The following is a 25,176-nucleotide window of genomic DNA, read 5'->3' as shown; positions in this document are numbered from 1 at the left end:
TCTGTCCAGTCCCTTTCAAAATTATCTTCAGCAGCTATGTAAAAAATTTACTTTGTTATGATAAAAATAGATGTAGAATGTGTATGGAGAATGCACTGTTTATATTAAGGCCATGAAAGTGCAGACCAGAGGTTGAGACTTGCAGTGTGTGGAATCTAATGGACTTTAGTTGTTTTTCTCTAGATTTCTGGCTAATATATACTTTAACAAACAAGATACACTAAACTTTTAGCACCATAAATATAACCCACAGATTTCATAAACTTTTAGTGGGTCCTAGCATTAGGATAAACAGAAGCATACAATAAACTATCTAATAATTACAGAATTGCATTTAAACAGAGAAGTGCCCATAAGGATGTCCTTATTTGTTGGGCTATAAAATCCTAACTTTATTGTATGCTTTCTCATTTTGCAAAAAATATAAAAAAAACATATTGCTTCTAGTTACTGGTTACATCTTTTTACTTCTAATGAATGGGAACTGTATACATTTTCCCAAATTCACAAAATACATTATTTAAAAAACATATTACAGGCCTATATATCTTTACATTTTGATGTGATACAGCAGTCTATCTTTCTGCTTATCTGTGTTTTATGTCTATCCATCCTTTTCCCATATCTATTGACATATTTATATAGAGAGAAACTTAGATAGCTTTGACAGCCTGTAATATTGTCGTGCTGAACTTTTGTATATACACCCTGAGGATTTTTTTCTTTTGAGACTATTGTTTGGCCATGCTGGGTAAAAGCTAAAATAGTGGGTGGAATGTCAGGGGATTTGGAATCTGGGCTCCAGAGCTAAGCCGGAAATCCCAGAGATGTAATGAAAACAGAGAGGACTTTTCACTCACACTGTGGCTTGCTGGCAGTGAGATCCTTTTCACGAGCCAATGTTTTCATTGTCGGTGTTCTCGAGAGTAGTGGGAGTGACTCATTAACCCCTTAACTGGAATACATGTGCACAGCAATCTAACAGCTATTGATCAAAACTATAATAAGAGTTTGATGTGTAATGAAGAATACTGACACCATTAGATCTTAATATTTCAACAGAATGGCTAACTTTACAAAGCACCGTGGATTTTTTTCCAGGAGGTAAAGTCATGTATAACTAATGATATTCTCCAAAGCATGGTTATTCCATGCTTTTCAGGTTATTAGAATGTAAGTTTCAATGCACTTCCATTTGCATGCTGTAATAGGTAAATGTATTTTGTAGCATATTCTGAATCTATAGCATAGCATAATCATGATTTTATTTAATCTTGTTCAAAACTTTTTTTTTTTTTTTCGAAATCTATCGAAATCTGCACCCACCTTCTGAGTATTCTTTTTTCTTGCAAACTCTTTCTACCCAGGCGCCTCATTACAGTTTTTCAGCTGTGGTATTATAAACATGGTGAATAACATTAGATCCATTCTGTGTATGAGAGCATCTAATCTAGTCTTTAGAAACTCAGGGAGCAATTAAAATCATTACACCTTCCTCTGGATCTCTCTCATATGAAGATGCCATGCGGATTCTTGGAATTTCGAGTCTATGTATAATTTGGGGATAATTGCACAGCTGCTATGGGGTCTTGCATCTCTGTGCTGACCTTGGTCAGTGTGCCTGGCCTCTGAATAGATGTTTGCATTCTGTCTTCCCCTTTTTTTGTTTCTCTTTGACAGTTCCCCCCTCCTTTCTACTCCTTGTCTGTTCTTATTCCATAAACACCAGAATCATTAGAAATAAGCTCCCATGGAGGAAAAAAGGCAGCTCCTTTGTGATTTTTTTCTCTGTCTCTCAGCTTAGTGTAGGGATGGTTTACATTAAGGTCCTTAAAAAAAGCCTGTAGCCATCAAACTGTACTTGGTGTTTGTATTAATAAACCAAAGAAGGGCAAACAAGAAAACGCTTGCAATGATCATTGCCTTTTTATAGTGTAATATTTTCTTTTCTTGTTTTTTAGAAAAAGCTCTGTTCTTAAAATCTTGCCAATGATATAACACATTTAGCATGTCAAATATGAAAATATCTAAACAGAAATGAGATACCACTTCCTAATGCAAAAAATCAGATTGTATGCACTCAGTCTGCAAGCTGAACTTTACAGGAAACAAGTCAGAAAATAACACATTAGAAAGTGTTAACAGCAGGTCACCATGTCAGAAATTCATTTAAGCTAGAAGGGGGAAAGATGCCGATCGGAGCACACCTCTACATTCCAATAAATCCAAGGGACACACTGCTTAGAAAAACTGTCATGCTTGGGCTTTATTGCTCTGTTGGGGTCATAAAGTAACTATCCCATTCTTTTCAGTCACTGGTTTTGGGGGTGGGATTTTACCATCTAATAAAGAGGACGAGATTGAAGAGAGGTTTCCTAAGCAGGAAGTATTATTCTGCTTTTTTCATGGGTGGCAGCCAGACTTGGCACAAAGCCACTCTATCTTTTGAAGGAGCAGAGAGCCATTCCAAGTTGAAATTTATTGAACGGCATGTAGTAAGTTCAAGGGCTGCAGGCCGCCAACAGTCTCTTTGTTTCTTATCAATTCTGCAAGCAGTTAAGCCAGTTTGCTTACTTCTGCCTCTGTACCCAGCAGACGGTATCATCCTTAACTTTAACTGTTCGAGAACTGCTATTTTGTCTACACAACTTTACTAAAATTCAGGGTATTTTAAAGGAATGGTTTTTGTAAGTAAATAGTGTAATAGTTAAATATCATGAAAGAGTTTATGTTGAACTGTGGGAATTAGGCCAAATTCATTATACCCATAGTTAAATCTTTAGTCTTTAGTCTTTTGTTTTCATGGCTCTGCAGATACAGCATGTTCTGTAAAAATACAAATACTTTAGCAACAACTAAAGTTCAAAAGCTGCACAGTAGTATTCTATTATTTATTTATCAACATGTGTATATACAGCACATCATTTAACTAGCAAAGTAATATTTATGGAAACAGTAAGAGACACTATTGTCCTGTTCACTGTACCATAGTACATGTAAATACTGAACATGTAAGACATAGATATAAAGATTCTTTAAAATGCACTGTGTGTGTCTTTTATACTTCCAAGTGTTTAAGTGTTCTAGAGCAGAAATAAGATTTAAGGTGCATACATTTAAGCTGCTTACATTAATTAAAGCTACTGTGTAATTTGCTGGCACACACCGATTGTACTAGTGTGGATCAGTTGATCCATGTATCCATGTGTATTCACATCTTGTACATGGTTGTGTGGAAGATCTAATGATTATTATCAGCAAACTAGTTTTTTAACAATCAGTTGTAATGGTCAAAACTTGACTGAACTGAACTAAAAATTGACTAGGAACTAGTTAGTTTAAAAATTGCTCCACGGCTAATATTTGTACAAAAAATGCACTTTTCTGCTAATGGCCATGTCTTTGTCACACACTGGTTTTAATGGCAAAACTGGTAACATCTTCTGGTAAAATGCTATGTTTGATTTTTGTCAAACATGTCTTCTGGTGCTGTGGCCAAATAACTTCTTAAACTTTCTCTAGACTAACTTTAGTCTTGTCCTGATATTCTTTCAAGACAGCAAAGGTTTCCTTGTGGCACAACTATTATGCATATCTAATTTGTGCAGCCTCTGTCTAATGGTACTTTGACACCAATATTTGTGAGATTTACTTGTAGCCCCCTCTGAGGTTCTCAGAGACTTCCTTCAACATCTTACGCTCTGCTTTCAGGCTAAACTTGCTGGGTTGGCCTGTCCAAGTTCTTTGAATTTGGGATCCTCCAAGATCTCCTCTAACAATGTTCTTATACTTTATACCTGATCTGGTACACCTTCTTCTAATTTAACATATTTGAACTAATAATAATTGTAGGAATGTACTTTGTATTATTTAGAAGGAAAGCTTCTGACAAGCAGACATATTTTCTATTCTCTGTAGTATTTCTAACAATTTTATTTGAATTACAATTAGGAAGAAAAGGAAATATTATTTAGCATGCCTACTGATACTTTTGTGCTAGAGCTAGAGCTGTTACTGTATAAGGAACCTGCAGTTGTGTAGGGTTCATCACATCCATCACACCACATCCAAAGGAGGTCAGAACATGTGTGAGCAGTTGAGACACCATCATGTTATTGTTGATATCCTAGTTAGATTCATTGCAACAGGATAAATACAACAGCAGACACCTAATCATTCATCTTTTATATCTTCCTTGCGAGACCATATCCAGATGATAATGTGTGTCAAGGCAAGTCTGTCACTTGAAGAGGATCTCTGGATTAAAATTTACACAACTTGAATAAACAGCAAGGAAATAAAGATATAAACGAACAATATATTGTATTATAAGACCAAACAGTGACACACATGTACACACATACTCCCATCAGTAACAACCATTACCAACTATTTTGTGCTCTATTAAACATAGATGAAACACACTTACCATTGTCTCCAATAATACCTTGTTTTCTGGTGTAGACCAGATCAATCCAATTTATACTCATTCACATAAAATTTATAGAGTCTTATGATAACTATAAAGTACTTGTATAATATAGGACTTTAATAGCATCAGTGTGATATATTACCCCTAATAACATGGCTGTGTAGTTGATAAAATGTGTGTAATTGATGGCAGTATTTGTGTAAGTCACAGGGTAGTCTTAAATAATACACTATATTGTTCTTTTATTTCTGTATCTTCTTGCATTTAGTTCTGGTTATATAACTGTGGGCAGCAATGGAGAAGTGGATATTAGTCTCCACAAGACTTTATTGTAACTTCCGGGAAAGGAATGTTTGTTAAAAGGCATATTTATTATAGTGTGTAAGCCAACATTAAAGGTGATGTTGCCAATAGCAACCAATCAGCAATTGGAATTGAATTGTCACCTACAAGTTAAAAAACAAAAACAAAGATTTGATTGGTTGCTACATCACCATTGATTTTGGCTTGCACACTATAATACATATGCAGATTTTTCATTTCTTTTCCATGGAAGATATAAATATTTTTCCCCATATGGCCACCTTGGCCCCTGTGTGTTTATAATGTCTTTACTACTATCTAGCTATACCCTATATCTGTCTGTATGTCTATCTATCTATCTATCTATCTATCTATCTATCTATCATCTATCTATCTATCTATCTATCTATCTATCTAATGTCATGTATCTTACTAATTACTAAGAACATAGGTGAAAGTATCATTCACTATCTGTCACCTCAGTATGAAAACTGAGGGTAAAGCACTAGATGGTTGTTGTTGTTGTGGTTGCTTATAGTCCCTTTTCAAGAGAAGTAAAGCTTGATGCTTGATATAATCCAAGGAACCATCTAGAATGCGACCACAGGGAAGTGCAGAAACAAATGCTCATCAATACAAGCCCTTACAAAGCTAACCTAAAGTATTAACCCATTTATGTAGTTTTGTCTTTTACCTACATCTTGAAGAAGTTTGTATGTTCTTATTGTGCGTGCATGGCTTTCTCTGGGTGCTCTAGTTAAAAATCCATCAAAGAGTGTGTCTGATAGAGATTTTAGAGCTTCATGGTGATTAATTTGCTATGCTCTGATAAGGTACATATATGTTGTCTTTCATGAAGGTTTTCATTATTCAGCTTATGCAGATTTACTTTGCATTCTATTCTATTCCATTCCATTCTATTTCAATTCTAATATCTCATCATGTAGGGCAGATCTGAAAGACTATTTGAACCATGTTTTTTTTACAACTTTTCACATGCCCAGATGCAGTAGGAGTATAGCATGCTGCAATTGTGTGCCTTCCCTTAGTCTCTCCAACTGCATCATTACTACCTGGCATTCTGGCAAAAATGATGATATATAAGCAGTGTATGAATGGGACAGCATTTCCTCGGTGGCAAGCACTGAATGATGGCTTCTATGTTACAGATCGGCTAAGTCTCTGCTGGAGCTTGTAAAAACTGCAGTTCTTATACAACTACAGGGGGTGGTTTGTAGCAGCTGTTTTCTGTTCGCCACTTCAGACTGCAGCACAGATTTTTTCTTAATAAAGGGATACGTTTTCTATAAAGATATAACAATACTTACAATTTAATATTGGATGTCTATGAAAATGCAGTTTGGATAGGTATTCTGAAATCTATCTAATCATGCACTCCTTATTAAAGTTAGCAGTAGGTGTCCCCAATGCAAATATTACTGCTATTAGACTTGTCCTTGGGGTTACATCACTTGACAGTAATCTGACTCAGATTGAGATTAATAATTTATTATAGTTATTAAGAGTATTAATGATGATTAATAAATAGTCCCCACAGTGACTTGGATGCTTTGTAAGTTTTGAGTATGTTTAGGACGATTGGTTGAAATGCCCTTACTGTACCGAAAACAGTTTATCATCCCTGGCTGTGCTCCAGCACACTGCGCACGCCACAAGCATCCATTGTTCACTAACTTATGCAAGTGTGTGTATAGCGAGGAACCAGCCCTATCAGCATAATTGGACATTTGGGAGAGGAACACTGATGCTTAGTAATGATTTGGCAAAAAAAAGCACAAAACAATTTGAAGCTGGCAGTTTTTACATTTATAATTTGACCGGTAAGAAGTGCAGCTCATCTTGCTCTCTCTCTTTCTCCAAGAAGGCAGCGTTTTTCACATCTGCCGGAGCCTGTACTATCATTCCCTGGGGTCCCATTTACAACAATCTAACAAGATAGGATTTGCCTTTGAATTTCTGTAAATATGACTAAAGATCACAAAACTAAACTCATCATTGTTGAAGACAAAAAAAAAGGAAAGCTGTTTGATGAATCTGCGTATTGTAATGTGCTTCAGAAAAAGACCACACTTCAAATACCTTACAAAATACTTTTTTCTAACTGCAGATTTTAGCAGGAATTAAGAAATGCCAATGTTCTTTTTAAATATGTCAATATTGTAACTAACAAGACTTCATAAAGTGTATATTATATATTAAAAAGTGGCTACCGTAAGCCAATTTGTGGGTGCATTTTCATAACTATTAGCAGATCCCACATCCCTGATCACATTCTCCTGCTCAACAAGCTTTAATATCTTGTGCAAAAGTGTTAGAGTGGTCTATGAGGGAAATATATTACATAATGGACTAGTGCCCTGCTCTTTTAGCTTTGCTATCCGCAATATTTCCATAGTGGAAATTTAAACACAAGAATTAAAACAAAATAAGGTCACTTGTACACTGCTAACCTTCTTTCATGTGTGCACCTTGGTCAGTAGGTGACAGATAGATTAATTAAAGGCCTTGTTGTTTCATTTGGATTGTAAGCTTTACAGGGCAGGGCATCTTAACTTTTGTCTCCTCCTACAAGAAATACTGTTGTCTCTGTGGGTTACTGAACTGTTGCAAATTTTCCTAACATTATGATAGCATTTGTACCTGTGCACAGTTATGACAGAAAAGTGTTTATTATGCTGCAGGGACTTCTGCACAGCCCAACACAACCTCCCATCAAAGGAAAATGTTAAAGAAGAGTTTACAATAATCACCTTTATTAAGGTGATTATATAACTGAGTATAATAATAACTGTGAAAACTGATTTGTACAGAGATGCAGTACAGTCTTTGGAACAGTCTTTGGAACAATGTATTTGGCATACATAATATGTGTCCTTTATTAAAGTTGGAAGCTATTAAAGGAACAGTAACACTAAAAAATGAAAGAGCTTTAAAGTAATAAAAATATAATGCACTGTTGCCCTGCACTGGTAAAACTGGTGTGTTTGCTACAGTAACACTACTATAGTTTATATAAATAAGCTGCTGTGTAGCCCCGGGGGCAGCCATTCAAGCTGGAAAAAAGGAGAAAAGGCACAGGTTACAAAGCAGATAACAGATAAGTTCTGTAGAATACAATAGTGTTTTATCTGTTATCTGCTAAGTGCCTGTGCCTTTTCTCCTTTGAATGGCTGCCTCCATGGCTACATAGCAGCTTATTTATATAAATTATAGTAGACTTTCTGAAGTAAACACACAACTTTTACCAGTGCAGGGCAGCAGCACATTATATTTTAGTTACTTTTATACACTTTCATTTTTTGGTGTTACTGTTCCTTTAACCCAACTGTATTATATGCCGGGAACCCTGAACAGTATGACAGCAAACTGCAATCAAACCTTTATTGAAAGTTTACATTTGTCAGGCAAACATGTAACTAGGCCTTAACATTGCAGCATACACAAACATAGTGATACTAAAAGATATAAAAGGGAAACAATGGTGATAGGATAACTGAGATAAGATGATCTGGGATACACAAGCACAAGTAGTCAGACTGTGCCAAAGCTGAAGCGTGCAGCAACTTCTGACACTAATAAAATTCATAAAGTGTTTAAAATAAATAGACAGATAATACAAGGCAAACTACATAATGAGCAAATAGTGAATTTTACCAATTAAATGTAGAACTGGTGCTTTCTAATAATAATGAGAATTTTTTTTTTTTTTAATCAGAAAGGAATGCATAATTATTATTAATGTAGCAGCTCTAATGTTTCAGGTTCAAAAGCATACATTCGATAAAATATTAGTCCTGGCAATTAAAGAGACATTTTGCATATCACTATTTTAATAAATATTGCCTTGGTTTTTATGTACTATTTTTTATTATTGACAAGGAATACTGTAACAAAATATGTTCCTTTAGTCTTCAGCAATTCATAAAAGAACACAAAGCATCTCAGTTGTGTATTTAAATTATTGTGTTATATTACCTTACACAGGTAGAGCTGTAAGCTTGTTGTTTAAGCCCTATACCCTAAACTGAGCAATTATTACATTTTTAAAGATCTCTAAGTAAGAGATATGTGAATAGCAAATAAAGAGCCCACAAATATATTGCTGTTAATAGCTGGGCTCTTTATCTTTTGTCTGCTGCAGCCTGCAGATTAATTAAAAACATATTAGTGTTGCTTTATGTTCAGCCGCATATATTTTGGGCAGAATTAGCAGCTGAAGCCATAAAACTGTATGCCTTAATGTCAGATGTGCTGTATAATCCATGGCCTGGTTTTGTTTTATTCTGGGCCTCCTTTTTTTAATTGCAAGCCTGTTTCTGCAGTCTGGTTCATGACATATTATACATAGCTAAATAAATCATGTTTACTCTTGGCGTTCCTGCTAGTGAAAAAAATGTCTTGGCTGTTTTCTCTTCCTCATTTCTAAGCATTTGCTTCCTACCTGTTTTTGAGTGAGTGCCCAGAAATAGTAGTTTTTGTCAAAAGAGGGGATTATGCCAGGCAGCTTCACTCCTGCCAAATAAACTGCTGGATTGCAAAAGCCGATGACGTTCTTGAACTGAGCTTGGGTTTCCTGAGAAGTTTTAGATAGTGAGAGATCAGGATTCTTTGAAACTCATGTGAGCAAACAAGTTGATTAAATTAACCCTACCTGGAGGTGCTTGGAAAAAGTGTTCACTATTTTTACGAAGATAGAGTTTAATCTTTTTATAAGAATGCATACTGAACCTCCGTCCCTACTGTATAGTAGGCTAAAATGTTAAAATAAATGGAAATAGTTATGACTTTGGCAGCTATAAAAATGTGCAGGTTCCCCCGTGTGCTGTCCAAGCTTCACATAAATAGGATTTGATGTGTGCGAAAAATGAACAGCCAGTTTGATTAACTGAAGACATGGGTTTAGGTGCATGCACTAAAATATGGCTTATGCGATTATGCCTTGCAGCTCAATGATGAGGCCACTTTCAGCTTATTTTTTAGGTTGGAAACATTAAAATAAGTTGATATTAAATAATTATTTAATTAGTGAATTGTCATTACCACAAATATTTCAATATGATTTTAGGATGTATTTGATGCTTTTAGCTGGTTTATGTAAAATATTATTTTGCACTTCCCACATATTCATCTCACTTAGGCAGCATATGCTATTCTGTACTCAGTTTTGTAGATATTTGTAATCAGTTTTCTAGATATTTGTAGCTAACAGCCTATGCCATGCATTCCTTAACTACTAAAAATACAAAGCTTTTAGTACATAAAAACTACACCAAGCCTTAACATAAAATTGTTCAACTTGTTTAAATGTGTACAAATTCATTGCAAGCAGAGTGCCCATTTCTTGAGTTATGAATAGATTCCTGTAACTTAGATAGAGGGATAAGTCTTGGGAATGTGAAATGGAAGTCCAGACGTGTCTATAGCATAGCCACTTCTTGTATAGAAGTAATCCATAGCAACCAATCAGCAGGTAGAATTCACTGGTCACCTGTTTAAAAGCAGACATCTTATTGGTTGCTAGTGTTACTGCTACTGGGCAAAATTAGTGCTCTACCCCCTCTACATATGGGGGTAAATGTAGATATTGTGTCCCCAGAAGTATCTATTTCAGGTATTCCCCAATGTGATATTATTAAAAAGCAGTTCCATAGACCCCCAGGCAGATAATGAGTGACAATGTAAGATTTCATGATCTGGATTTTAACCCAATGCTAAAAGTTATTTAAGGTGGACATTACAGGGATAACTTACTAACAATAGGGGCAGCATTTTCTGAACAATCTATTTTAAGTTAAAAAATGACAGCTGAAGCCTGATTGGTTAGTATGAGTAACTGCACTAATGCAACTTAGCTCCTATGTTAAACTAGAATGGTTTTAGCAAGAAATTATTATAAAACATCAGATCCCATTAATTTTTTTCTTTTTAGGTTTCCACTTGAGTAAGAGTGGCCTTATTCAATACCCAGTGGCTCAAAAGGCTTCAACATCTTCTGTCAGACCAGGTCACTAGGCAGCTAAGTAATAGAGCAACAGTCATTTTGTGTTTCAGATCTGCTGTAAACCATAAAAGCTTTTTTGATAGTGTGGACTTGCATAGACCATTAAAGGAGAAGGAAAAGTAAAAATCACTGAGGGGTGCCAAATGTTAGGCACCCCCCAGTGACTTTAATTGCTTACCTTTTCCCCTGTGCTGGTGCTCCTGTTAGGAGAAAACCACACCAGCCCGGGGTACCTGCGAGTGTTTCCTCTTCCTTCTTTCTTCTGTCTTCTGAATCCTGGGGCCGGCGCTTGCGCAGTGTAGTGAAAAAGCAGACTTTTTGTTAAAGATCGGCTTTTCACTCTACTGCACATATGCAAGCATGCAAAGACAGAAGAAGGAAGAGGAAACACTCACTTGCACGTGCCCCGGGCTGGCGTGGTTTTCTCCTAACAAGAGCACCAGCCCAGGAAAAAAGGTAAGCGACTTAAGTCACTGGGGGGTACCTAACATTTTGGCATGCTCCAGTGATTTAGCCTTTCCTTCTCCTTTAATATTATTATTCTTTAGCTATTATTTAGTGGTGATCCATTTACACAGAACTTTACAGACTTTTTTATATCATGTCTTCATCAGTCCTTGCCCCAGTGGAGCTTAAAGTCTAAGGGGGATATATAATAAAAGGCACTAAGTTTGCCCAGGAGCAGTAACCCATAGCAACCTATCACCAGGTAGAATTTACTGGTGACCTTTTTAAAATCTTATTGGTTGCTATGGGTTACTGCTACTGGGCAAATTAGTGCCTTTTATTATATAACCTCCTTAGACTGTAAGCTCCACTGGGGCAAGGACTAATGAAAACATGATATAAAAATGTCTGTAAACATAATATAATGTTTTTATCACATTCACACACACTGTGGTCAGTTTCATTAGATGCCAGTTAACTTGTCGTATGTTTCTGGAGTGTAGGTGATTACTTGTGCTTGGGTCAGAATTGAACTCAGGAATGCAGAACATCTGTCCTTTCATTGCTAGATGTTTTACAGAACTTTTAGACTTCTTAGTTATAGTAAAGTATGTAAATGAGGAATATTTTGTCTACATGCCTGAGCAGTTATTACCTTGTCTTACTTTTTGCTGTAAATGCTACATAGGCATGTTAGTAACCAATAGGTTCTACTTACCTACATAGCCTACACCTTCTCATAGCTACCTTGATATATCCTCATGACTGTTACAAATACTCTTTTAGGCCTTTGCTTCTCACAATTTTATGGGGATATCAAGCTTTTTATAAAGCTCATGCATAAAACAATTTAATAAGCCTACTATACTTGATAGAACATTTGGCCCCTTCTCCTTGCTTAAACAGGGTATTTGCAAACCCAGGTGCTGTAGTGCTGAAACCTTAAGGTGCTTTAACAACCAGTTTTATGTTGAACAACAGCTCAGGGCACACATATTTTAATTTTTTTACTGTGTTTCTAAAATCTGCACCTTAAAGGAACTTGGTCATAAACTTGATCTGTCATTGGCACGTGTGCTTAAGTGTGGATGATTTGACATAGTAGTCTGACTGAAATCATTTGACCCATCTCTGGAGTAGAGGAACAAGAAATGCAATGATCTCTGTGAAAGGAAATAATGTAAAGGGTAATGGTGGAAACTAATTGGCAGTACAAACAAAAATGGAACAAATTCTGTAGAATCTGAGAATCGTTTTTACTTTTTACTATAAACGTAGTGCAAACAAAACAGAAGCAACTTTATTCATGTGCTTGGAGCTTTAGGAAAAGTGTAATTTCTTCTGCCCCAAGAACATAAGGCAAGTACGGACAACTGGGCAGCATTCAAAGCAGAAATGATCCCAATTAAGATTCTTCTCTCTGATTTGTGTAATGGGGATATTCAACTTTAAAGTGACTTATAGTTTGGTGTACAAAACAGAGCTTGCAGTAGGTTGTTTGAGTTATTGTTATTTTTTTTTTTTAACATTTTTTGTTCTGCATCTCTTGGTCTTGGATTTTATCCTATTGGCTGGTTGCTGTAATTACCCTAGGAACTAGGTAGCAGTTTTGAGACTAAATGGCAGATGAATGGTAAATAAAATAAAAGAAAAAGAAAAACAGTAAAAATGAAGCCACACAGTCAATCTATTTTTTGTTGTAGCTCTAATAACAACTTATAATTTTCATCTACCCAAACTCTCACAAATTGGCTTTTAAGTTGTCCTCTTATTCCCTTAAGGAAGCCAGATCCATGTTTTTGGTAACTGTGTTTTAAACCTTAAACTAGAATTTTAAAAACCCAATAAAAACTTCATAAGTCTGTCTTTAAAAGTCAATGGTTAAGAAAAGTCTTGTAGATCTCCTTGTGAATACCTATTCTTGTACCTAGGACAAAAGTCCTTTACTGCTAGAGCGCTTCTATAAATATTGGAATTTAATGCATTTAACATGTTTCTATGGATTGATATTATTATGTGACAACGTCCAGATAATTGTGAAATCACTACGATAGTCATTGCATTGCGTTTTATGGCTAGACAGCCCAAAATATATTCATTCCTGTTTGGTGGCTTCAGATTTGTGTGCCCCATCTTAATAGCTCCTGAATAGCTTTGTTGCATTTTATGCAGTGTTCCTAAGACATTTGGACTTTCCTGCTTCCCAGAATAGTTATATTATTATTATTTTCTTATTTAGAGTTAAAAAAGTACAGCACTTGGTGACACTGCAAGATGAAATCCTTCATGTCTGCAAAGGCAGCCTCCCCATGAATTTCAGCAAGACTAATGGGAATGGGCCCATTTTAATAGATTTTTGTCAGGGGTAAAATGGAACAGATGTGGTGGAAAAACGGCTGATCTGTTATATATTGTAACTACATCTTGTGGTTCATAGGAGATGAAAATGTTTCACTGAGCCATTTATGGGCAGTAGTTACAGTACCAGAGGGCTGAAAAGGAGAACTAGCTTGGTTCATAAGCTCGAGACATCTTGTCAAGGTATTTACAAAGTAATTATCATTTTCAATGGGGGTCACATGCTAATGTCAGCACAAATAGCTTGCTGGGTGCCAGAATTAGACTGTAAGCTCTTCAGTTAGATGTGTTTGCATAATACTGCAGTAAGAGTAAACTGCATTGCAACTGTATTATTTATGGTACATAACAAAATGTCCTTTTTATATTTCTATTCTTCCTTTGTGAATAAACCCCGAATAGGAATCGCATCAGCTACCCCTCAGCTTCTTCTTCTCAGAATATTCTATACTTCATTAGCATTTACACAATGCCTTGCATGTAATTATAAACAGGGTAACAACATATCTAAAATTAGACGTGAAGCTACAATTATCAAACAATCATTTAAAACTGTTTCAGTTTTATTCCTAGAAACAAAATCATTGGGATATATTGCTTCTTATTAAGCCCTTGGTATTCAGTTTTTGCAGTTAAAAGAACAGTAAGAAAAATATTGTTTTTGATTTCCTTTTTCTCTTCCTACACAATATAGATCATTTTATTGGTGAATTGAGCTATCTTCTTCTCTCACATATAAGGGTTTTTCTTTGCTGGCTTCTCTGCACAGGCTGTGACTCCCAAATCTTCCGCGTCTCTATTTCCATAGCTGCATGCTTGTTCTTTGTTAATCACTTGGCAAGCGCTTATTTGAATATTAAAAATTTCTTTAATCATCAAAGGCAGGAGCACAGCTTCATGAATATTCATATTTTTCTCCTCAGACTGGATTCTAGTTCATTACCCTGCAGTAAAGCCAAACAGTCATCAATCGCGCTCATTACAGCCGCTGGCGTTTTGATTGGCTGCCTGCTGCTAGGAGCTTCTTTTTTTCCTCTCCCCCTTTAGTGTGACTTGCCGTGTACCTGCCAACAACAACAACAAAAAAATATCAATAGTGCTAGAATACAGTTTTTTTGCTCAAAAAAAACTTTGCTAACTTGTCAAACCTGCTTCTTTCTTATAAACGAAAAGAAATAATAATATATACATATATGTAACATGAAACAAGAGCTTTGTAGAAGAATATTTGTCAAGAGAGTTGACGTAAGTTTCATTTGCATAATGACTTTGTACTTCTGCATTAATAAAATTTGCATATGAAGCCATGTTAATTACTCCTGATCATGCTTTTTGCATTCATGCATAGTAATTTTCTCCGACTTGTGAGAATTAATGTCTTGGCTTTGGGGGGAAGGGACACGGTACAGTCTGCAATATCTTTAGTGACAATCCCTTTCTTAACTGTTGAAGGTCTTGAGCGTATTGTAGAGTAGTATGGCCAATTCAGATGATAGAGAATGCAAGGCTGCAAATAAAAATCTATTTAAAAACCTGGAAAAATAATGTAACATTGTAATCAAAATAAAAAGTCCCCATAAGCTATGTTTTTCTGTTGTTGTTTTGCAAGACAATACAAAGTAATTTTTTGTCCCCAAAGGCAAGTTACTTATTTACTTTTGACAAGCTTCTGTAAGAAGTCAAAATGGCATGGTCTTTTAAAGGTAACTGTAGCCTGGTGCCAAGTCAACCAGTGGGATGCATTGCATAGAACTGGTGTAGACTTCTAGTCATGTATGTTTGGTGCAGTATTGATATAGATCTTCATTTGGCCCCTGGTGTGTGACCCTTCCTCAGCATATTTACAGCTGAATTATACATTTGCCAAAGGCTGTGCTGGCACATGCTGCAGGGGGCATCAGAGTTTCACACTGGGAGCTAGAAAAGGGGATTGCAGCCTATATTTATTTCCAGTGTATACCAGCTCTGTATGTGTACATGGCCCCAAGGTGTAATTGATTTTGGGCTTTAGTTATCCTTCAAATAAATCATAAATGATAAATATGATTTTTGGGATTTGCGCATATGATTGACCAGCTTGACCATCCTTGTCATTCTTGAAGGGATTTGCTACAGTGTGCAAATGCACACGGATTCCATTTTTACTACTGTCCTCTTTTCTACATATTAAACCCCCGCTTTATCTTTTCTTACATACAAACATAATAAAATGGCATTAATGAAAACACCATGCAGTTAATTGTTTTTGCAGTGGAGATAAAATACACATAAGATCTGTGTTTATTTTACCCCATTGTTTCCCCCAGATGTTATGTGCCCTGCACTGTTTTGCACTTCAGTGGCAAAGGGTTAACTTGACAAACCAAAAGACTTTTCTTCTGTCAGGGAAACTGGGAATGAAAAGTAAGGGTTTACTCTATAGACCTGTATGCAAAATGAAAGCTTATGAATGCTGCTCCCATTAGCAGTAAGAGGGAAAGCTATATTCAGGTTACAATAGCATTTACAGTAAAACTGCTGGTCCAGCACTAATCTTGCTGCAGTTTCATGGCAGAATACCTTTTGCTAGGAACTCTGCCTAACTGCGTTCTTCTTCACATGACATTTTTCTTCCTGACCTCTTTATTTCACAACTGGAATACAGCAGCCACTCCTGCTTTAAGCTATTTCACCTCTTGATGCTCAACAATTTCCAGTTCCTTTGCTCACTATATGACAGCAGTATCCTACAGATCTACTGTTTGTGACTAGAGAGGGGCTTGTTCAGTATCATAAAAGTGACACACAAAACACTTTTACTTTTATTTCTGGTATGAAGGAACAGCCTGCCAGGGAGCTCTGGCTCTATTAATATGATTAGGTTTTTCCTTCTTTATTAGCACTGAATGACAGGGACTGTATATAACATGAGGGTGCACAAAACTATTTAAGACACTACATGAAATTAAATGATTTTATTGCTTTACCCCAACAATAGAATATTTTAATTGGAGGAATGTCTTCAGTCTTCTTTATATAAACAAATGTAAATCCGTTATATGTGTATGTGATTATATGTATATGCATGCCCATAATGAAAAGAACTAGTGAACTTGCATTGGGTATCAACCTTATATACAAGCCAGATAACTGTTGGGCCATACTTCACGTTCTGAAAAACCTGATTTTTATGCAGAATTAATAAGCCACAACATCACAAATAAGGCTAAAAATACCTCATCAAAACTCATTGCTAAGAAATATTAATGATAGATTATGTATAAATATGCTTACTAGAGGGTTATTTTTCCTGATGGACTATGCAGATCTGTTGTGTTATGTGTAACTTTAATGTGTTAGATTAGGAAGCAGATCAAAAATGTTGATGACAGGAAATGAGCATGTGCATAAACTTCCCATGATGATCAGACCTCACAAAAAAGCACTTAGTGTAAAATTTTTATTCCTGATACTTAGAGCTGAAGTATTTACATAGGGAATTTAGATCACTCACTTGTGGTTTTGGCAACAGCTTCACACAAATGTTTTGCACTGGTGGTCTCTGAGCCATTTAAGATAAACGACAAAATCAAATGCAGTCCTTTCTGAGATGAGTGCAGGAACTTGTGCCAAAGATGAAGTATTTCAAATGTGATCACAGAGGGAGTTGCCAGATCAGTGAGCAGTGGTGTGTAGCTAAAAGATTCATTTTTGGTGAACATAATCTGGCTCCTGTCATTCTATATGTGTGTGTGTGTTGCTGAATTCATACACATATTATAATATGTATACTAAAATTATTATATATATTTATATATAATATAATAAAATAGTAGCATACATAATATAGCAGATATTTTCAGTAGTTTAATTAACATAATATGGGGCCTGTGTGTGTAGGATGATCAAGGACATGTGAATTAGGTACATTTAGGCTATTTGATACCAAATTAATACCAAACATGTGGATCTCTTGTTGGCATTCCATAACTCCCAGCATCCCTTTATATATGATGTCTTTTGCAGGATGCTGGGTATGGTTACAACAGCAGGTCTCAGCTTAGAGATTTTGTGTCTCTATGCTACTCAGAAAATTGTTAGACAAATTTGCTTGTAAGGAGTACTAACAAACCGTGGTAAACCCTTCAATGATGACATGGGGTCTTGGTCTTACCACTATTATTATTTTATTATAATAATTATTATAATAACAATTATTTATAAAGTGCCAACATATTCTGCAGCAGTAAAGGGTATATATATTGAACTACACAGATTACATACAAAAACAACCAATGCCCAATACAAATGGAAAAGCAGACCCTGCTCAAAAGAGCTTACAGTTTAATTCTACCTCTAGAGTAGTAGTGCAGTAGATTAGGTGCCACTGTAAACCAATATTTCCTTTGCAACAAAAATCCATTGACTTGGAGTTTTGGTTTGTTGAAACGTTACTCATTTTTCTATTCATTTTTTGCAAACCCCCACTGGCTAGCAAGGCTTAGATTATCTGTGATCTTGTGCAAAGTTTGAAATTGTGTCAACGCCTTGTTTTTTTGGGTGGCTGGACTGGGTGTGTTAAGGTGTGAGAAGGTTTTAGTGGGTGCTGAGCAGCAGGAATCTGGACTCTGTCCTCAACAACTAGCAGCCACCAATAAACTCTCACTTGAGAAAACAAATGGAGGGATTTGAGAGTGGCTTGCATTCCAACATGTTCACTGTAAATGGATGCCGGGCCTGTCCTTACATTCATTTAACTCTTACAGCAGTTGAAAAGGCCAACAGCTGCTCAAGTTTGTACTTTGGGTTTTGATGCTTGTTCATTTCAAATTAGCAAGTTAGCCTCTCAAGTCTCACCTGCTTGAATACATCCATCTTATGTTGACAGAAGAGACATAGCAGTTACCAGGTTTCCATTTGTAAAGCAGGAATGACTTTATATCTTACTCTTTACATAGTAGGGCCTAGGAACAGTTGTATCCAAGCCTCTATTATTTCTGCTTTCTTCTCTAAAAAAGCTTTCTGATGTGATATACTTGATTATTTTGTGTTAAGCATCTGCATATCATTTGTGAAGTTAGCTAGCATTAGGCACAAATACAAGCTCTCTAGTTTCCGAAGCTAATTTACTTTGCCTTTCTTTTTTTAACCAGTGAAATATGATGAATTGCAGGCAGAGTATTCATTTTTTGGCAACTAAGTAGCCATATGAAACAACCCTTAAAAAATAAAGTAAAAGAAAAAAACCCTTAGCAATCTAGTGTAAACAGTGCAGTATCTTTTTCTTTCATTTCCATATATGCACAGGGCTTACCTAAAAGGCTCACACTGGAAATGTGTAAAGCAAAACGCAAAGCAAAAAAAACCCCAAGCATTTATGCATTTGCTTGAAATGGTTGGTACTGATAGTTCTTGAGTGATCGCCTCACTGGAAAGAGATGCCAGCTTTGCGGAGAAATCGACTTGTTTTCTAGGCTTCCCATAATTACTGCTGCAGTCTACAGCACTTAGAGAATAGGGTATATCAAAGCACACACTAAGTGTTTATGACAGTATTTGGCCAAGCTCTGCCTGAAAGAAACATTATCTTCCCTTGGAAAGTAAACGAAGACAAGATGCACTTAACCCTTGCATCTCTCCATCCACTCAGACACAACAGCATCACATAGATTCGGTCAGGAAATAATTCCCTGTTCCTTCCTTTTGTTTTCTCTAGAGATGGCAAGCTACAAGTTGAAGTGATTTTAAAAAAGAGGAGGTTAAAGTAATTAATGAGTTATTAGACTAAACGAAGCTCTGTCTTTATGGATCAATATTTTGTAACATCAACCTTGTAAAAATTATATTTTTTAGTCAGAAATTTCTAAATGTGCCGTATAGTTGTTTTAGACATCTGTAACCCAATACTAACAGTCTAATGTTTATGTTGGTTGATGCAGAAGATGGTAAGCAGGACATTTTGCCTTATGACAGGAGGCAATGCTTAACTGAACTTATTTTAAAGTAGGACTGCACTGTAATATTTGCCTAACTATTGGGAATAACAAATTAAAATATATCTCATGGTAGTCCACTTTTGTGAAAAACTATATGCAGTTTTCTACATTATTAACCTTTAAAAAAGAATTAAACATGCATGCAGTTAATTGTAGAAACTGACCATATAGGTAAGTGGCCAGACAGCATTGCATATATTCATTTAGATGTTGGGTTAAAGAAATAAATCTCAATTGAGGGCGAAGTAGGAAGAGGTGCTGCCCTGTTACTACAAGGTCTGCTAATACCTGGGAACATTGCCAGACTAGATTGCAATGCAAGAGTCTACTCTGCCTCCTAAGATATAAAAAAACATGCAATTGCTCTATTTATGGCCACCTATAAGTGGTGCTAAAAGTGACACCTCACATTTCTTTCTGTCAGTATCATGTCTTGTTCTCACACAATTATTCATCCTTAAAATTAATATTTGTATAGTGCAGACAGTTGAGAAAATGTGAAGGTGATTTTCATTTTTTATTTAGCTTGGTTTTTAAGCTATTTGTTTTTGGCTGCTCTACAACCTGAAAATCTAAAATTCTCCTGGATATCAGAGTCCCTGATGGCATTTAGAAATATGCCAAATTTGCTTCTCCACAGTTGCCCTTGTTTGTCTAAACTGCTGACTGTTTGAGTAAACTGGTGGGCACAGTGCAAGTAAAGAAAAGGGGCACATCTCCAGAAGGATGGACCCAAGAGTTGCTTAGACTTAAAACCACCCTAAATGTTAAATTCCTGATGCATTAGTTGGGCCATAACATCAGTTTTAAATGCATAACTGAAAACTCTATAATAACATGAGGGCTGCCTGAGTATGCCTCCTTAGCCATAACTGTATCACTACTAAAATGCTGTTTATGTTAAGAATAGCCAGCTTCTGACCCACTATAGCATGCAAATCTATACAAAAATGTGCAAAGAACTGTAGAAGCCTTGGTTTGGTGCAGGTGTGAAGTACAATTTGTCTATATCATCATATGGACATTATACTAATGGGCAGGGGGATGCAATACTAACCAGCTATGACCGTAGCTCATCGCAGTTACATGTTAAGACCTGTTTGCCTTATGTATGAAGTAATTCATATTTAGATTTAAATGTATAACATTTATGGTAAATGAATAATGCAGGGTTGCACAGGCTACACCTTGGATTAAAAGGATAGCTAGATCACCTTACTTATAGGTAATCTGATCACCATACATATAAATAATGTGATAGAGTGAACAAAAATACTTGTGCTCAACATAAGCCTAGTAAATAAGGCTTGAATTGAAATGAACTCAGTCTATTTATTAAATTAAAATAGCACTTTTATGCTGCATATGAAGCAATGTTTGATATTGATTAGTAACAATCTTTTTTATAAGTTTCCTTAGTAGGTTGACCATGACTTGCTATTGAAGTAGAACTGAAGTAAACAGATGGCACAGATGTCACAATTCAGGTCATTATGGCATACTGATCAATATGGTTATGATAACCTAGATCAGAGAAAGCCAGTGACACAGATACACTTTGTGCACTGTGACCTATACATGAGTTTAAATAACTGAGAAACCTAATCACATCAGTTTATTTTCCTGTTTAGTGCATATGGGGTTAATCAGGGCCCACTGCTCCAATCCTCAGCATGATTCTTTCACATGGCCCAACCAGTGGGCGTAATCAAAGACTCCTATTTCAAAATCCATACAAGATGTTGATGTTTTTCTCTAATGACACTATGAGCATTTGGAAATACATTCTCTCTTTCTCTCTGTCTCTCTCTTCTTTAACTTTTTTTTTATAGCCGTCTTAAAAAGGAGTTTGGATATTTAGCACAGCTGGTGCTCATTATATTATGCACTATCAATAAAATAGCATGTGTAATTAATTTTTAATGCAATGCTGTATGCAGCTCTTTAAAGAACTAGATGAGGGGAGCTGACACTGGTCATTGCTGTAGGAAAAGCCCATAAATAATATTTCTTTATGATTTATCTTTATCAAGTGCACAGCAAACTAATGGCGCCCGATAAAATTGAGTTGTGTTAAGTTTCAGGCCTCTGTTTCAGGAAAAAGTGAGGGGGATTTACAAGGAGAAATATTACACAGAGTGTAAAAAACATTCAGAGAAATTAACATGCAAGTTGTTTTTCTAGATATTAAAGGGCATATTGTGACATTCACGTATTTTGTAGTATACTTATAGTATACAAGTGCACATGCCTCATTCTCTTGCTAATGCTTTATAATGTGAGGAGTTACCTGATCAGTTCTATCACGATCATGTCTACAAGCCTAACTTTACTCAACATATGATATTGTTGGCAAAAATTAACTTTCTAGTTATGAATGGCCATTTAATATATAAGATACTTTGTGTCCCTTTTTAGCAAGCTAGGGAAAGCAATCTAACTCCACCATATCATATCTCGCTGCATTTTGCCCAAGTACATTGCAGCCTCTAGACAGGGAAGTGATTAATATGAACTTAATTTCTGTTATATTACAGCAGACTATTTTTAAACAATGACTAGCTTATTTATTTGAGGTTTTTATCTTTCCCAAGTTTTGGGGGAAGGGTGCCTGAAAAGTTTTTGGTTTGGCGATGAATAACTTTTTATTCAACTGGGCTTAAATATGATCAGTAGACTCCCATAAGGCCAGGAAAGATTGGATGTCAGAGAAGGTACTTGATAATGACTGTAACTAGCTGGTATTACAGAGTGATGCTTGGCATTTGTGTAAGTAATATAGAATTTTGTGAGTTTGCCAGCACCTTAACCATCTAATGGTGTTTGTACCTTGCTCTGCATTAAAGAAAGCAAATTCTGATTATGTCTCATTGTGTGACAATAGTGGAATATATTTCAGTTGCCTTGATAGGTGCCAAATACAATAGCATGCAAAATTTTGTTTTTAAGAAAGTCCACGTCTGGCAATTGCATGGCCTTTAGGCAGATAATTATTAAAAAAAACCTTGTTGTAGGACTGAGGTGGGGAGATATCATTTGTAAATTTGTAATTCACAAACAGCACAAATCAAATCAGGCAAAGTATGTACAAATGCATGTAAAATCAATACCACCTTCAAGGGTCCTCAGTGTTTATGCTCTGTGTGATTGCAGTTCAAGCGCACCTGCTTGATTTAAGAAAGGGAGGGAAGCAAAATGAAGACATATTTCAGTAGCAGAGAAGTCTATCCTTTCCATCATTATTGGATCCCAGCCAGTATACATGCATAGAGATCACTTCTTTGTTGGAGTAGTTAAACCATGTGCAGATGTTTGGTTACCAGAAGATCAAGAAGACTGCAGGATGCTGTTTGAGCATCAGACCAATATTTTGGAAAATACACCATCTTACTGGGAACCCTGCTGTTCCCAGTAAGACCTTTTATTCAAAGTGCCTGCCCACAATAAAGTCTGTGAATCTATGCCTCACATTTTATATATATCAGAAACTATTTTTCACTGCGAAAAACAACTTGATGTACTAATGTTGTTATTTTAACAGAATAAAAAGAATGTTACAATATTTCTTGATTTTTTATTCAAATGGATGGCTATTACTACAGAAACACAGGAGGGCTGATTCACTAAAGTGCGATACATTTTATCGCACGCTTTTTTGCGTTAAATTAGACACGATAATTAGCACGCAATTCACCATAGTATTATCGCGTGCGTTGAGTCGCCATACGTTATTTTTTGCACGACCGCATGCGCTAGTTTTAACGCATGCGTTAAATAGCGCACAGAAAAGAATACGATTGCATGATTCACAAACAGTAAGGCGCGCTAAATATCGCATTAGGCTATGCGTTATTTTTCGCGTGATCGCATGCATTAGTTTTAACGCATGCGTTAAATAGCGCACAGAGAAGAATACGATCGCATGATTCACAGTAAGGCGTGTTAAATATCGCATTAGGCTATGTGAAAATTAACACCTACTTCAGGCAGGCGATAATTATAGAAAAGTACAGTTAATGAGCTTTTGGCAATAAAATATGGACTTTGCAGTGTTATTTATTCAAGTATGTGTTTCCCCTAGAGCAGGGGTGGGCAAACTTTTTGGCTCACGGGCCACATTTACTCACCCCCGGGCTGGACCGGGCCAGGGCGGGCCCCCTTCTCTCTTTAATTCCGGCACGCCAATGACACCAAGTCTCGCGTGATGAGACTTGGCGTCGTCGGGCCGGGCCGGATTAAAAAGGCAAAGGGGCCGGATGTGGCCCGCGGGCCATAGTTTGCCCACCCCTGCCCTAGAGTGACGCAGCCGCCAGTTTGCAGCGAAATGGTCATTTTTAATACAGTAATTTTCCGCAAGTATTGGTGTGCATAGCTAACATGGCGTGCGTTTATTCGCATGACTATTTATATGCGGCTACAAGTGATAAAATGCTTCGCCAGGCATGGATTCGCAGCAAATTTTTGGACGTGCGGCAAATTTTTCCACAGTGAATTTTTTCAGGCATTTCGCAAAACAATCTGCCAATGGCAAAACGCATGAAAAAATTTGCCACGCAAAAATTCACCACACGTCCAAAAATTGACACATGCGTCAAAAAATATTAGTCGCGGGCAACAATTTTTTTGCCTGCACAACATTTTTGCCGTTTCGTGGATCTTTCAAAAGATTTGCTAATTTTTCACTAAAGATAACCAGAACACATTTGCTCATCACTAGTGGCTACTATTTATAAGCATCTACTATTTATATGATACCATGCTATATTCCGGTTTTGTTTACATTCCAAAAACAGAAATATAGATCTCTTAATTATTAATTTTGCTTAGAAATGGGCTTACTTACACTATATTTTCCAGTTAATATTGGTTGCCTCAATGCTGGCCATGGAGCAGCCAATCATTGCTTGCTCGCTTATATCAGATAGTACTAGTTGTTTTTCTGTTGACATCAGTAGCATCAGGCATGGGTATCCAAAATGCTCCATTAGGCTACAAATTTGTGGCTTGCAGTTATTATATAATCGTATTTGTTTGAGCCCTTGTTCTGTGAATTCTACTCAACTTCAATGTAACCCATTAGCAGCAACTATTTTTTTTTGAATGGCATGATATTTATGCATTAGCATTATCAAAACCCGGGAGAAATCATTCAGACCTGTGAGAGTGCAGCGTCACTTTTTAATTTCATGTTGATGCAAAGCCCTGAGTAATTTTCTCCCTGTCTATTCCCATCGCATCCGCCAGGATGATTTTCCAGGCTTCTAAGATCAGGATAAAAGGCTATTTTTATTGCACTGCAAGATGTAACAGCAAACAGAGCAACTGTCACTGATTGTTTGTAACTCTTCTTCTTCTTTCTCTCGTTCTCTTGTTGGCATCAAGCTTTATTTTTATTATATTATCTATTAGCTATTTTATTCTCTTTATCTATACAGCACCAAAACATACACAGCTCTTTACAGAGATTATATATTATTGACATTAGTTCCAATCTAAGGTCCCTATCATATTCACAAACATGAATGTTAACCTACCTGCATGTTTTTGAAGTGTAGGAAGAAACCTACACAAAAAACATACACATTTCTTGCAAATAGCTCACAAGCTGGAATTAAACTCAGGGCCCAAGCATCTTGGTC

At 36.3% G+C, this 25,176-nt stretch overlaps 1 protein-coding gene across 5 annotated transcripts in view; it reads left to right on the top strand.

The window, feature by feature from the left end:
• bcl11b (BCL11B, BAF complex component) overlaps window positions 1-25,176 on the top strand; it is a 70,948-nt gene that overhangs the window by 19,421 nt on the left and 26,351 nt on the right. The window lies entirely within an intron of this gene.

The sequence above is a fragment of the Xenopus tropicalis genome, chromosome 8 (assembly GCF_000004195.4).
Source record: "Xenopus tropicalis strain Nigerian chromosome 8, UCB_Xtro_10.0, whole genome shotgun sequence".
Classification (NCBI taxonomy): domain Eukaryota; kingdom Metazoa; phylum Chordata; class Amphibia; order Anura; family Pipidae; genus Xenopus; species Xenopus tropicalis.
Note: the sequence above shows the minus strand (reverse complement) of the source record. Positions and strands in the feature narration are given on the sequence as shown.